Source organism: Penaeus monodon, chromosome 22 (assembly GCF_015228065.2).
Source record: "Penaeus monodon isolate SGIC_2016 chromosome 22, NSTDA_Pmon_1, whole genome shotgun sequence".
In the NCBI taxonomy this organism is placed as follows: Eukaryota; Metazoa; Arthropoda; class Malacostraca; order Decapoda; family Penaeidae; genus Penaeus; species Penaeus monodon.
The window spans coordinates 8,293,301-8,293,695 of NC_051407.1; the positions used below are offsets into that span (position 1 = coordinate 8,293,301).

The following is a 395-nucleotide window of genomic DNA, read 5'->3' on the forward strand; positions in this document are numbered from 1 at the left end:
CCCTGCTTTTGTTTATATGGGATTGTTTTCATTCGCTGTAAGTGTGGGGTTTAAATATAGGTGTGATCTTATACATGTAACGTTACTTTTTTAGGTTACTGATTCTTTTACATCAGTTAATAACTTTAATTCCTTCTTACATGTTTGGAAAGTAGAGTACTATCTTTGATATATAATTTTCTTGATTTATTTATATTTTGTCCTTGTTTATGTATGCCTACCTTAAATTTTGTCTTATTTTAGGGACTGTAACATCACGGGCGAACCTTAATTTAATACAGATTGGGAGAGTTCACATCTTCAGAAGAATTATTTTGCCCTAATATAAAATTGATCTCTTCAGAACTCGTCAGATTTAATTTACCCTTTATATTACTGACAGAAAAACAACAACT

The 395-nt window shown here is 30.1% G+C and overlaps 1 long non-coding RNA gene across 1 annotated transcript in view; it reads left to right on the plus strand.

Moving 5' to 3' along the window:
* The window catches only part of LOC119586902, a 3,041-nt gene extending 2,696 nt beyond the window's left edge, over window positions 1-345 (plus strand). The window contains exon 3 of the long non-coding RNA XR_005229972.1: window positions 244-345. This is a non-coding gene — a long non-coding RNA (uncharacterized LOC119586902). The remainder of the gene's footprint in view (window positions 1-243) is intronic.
* Window positions 346-395: the final 50 nt, after the last annotated feature.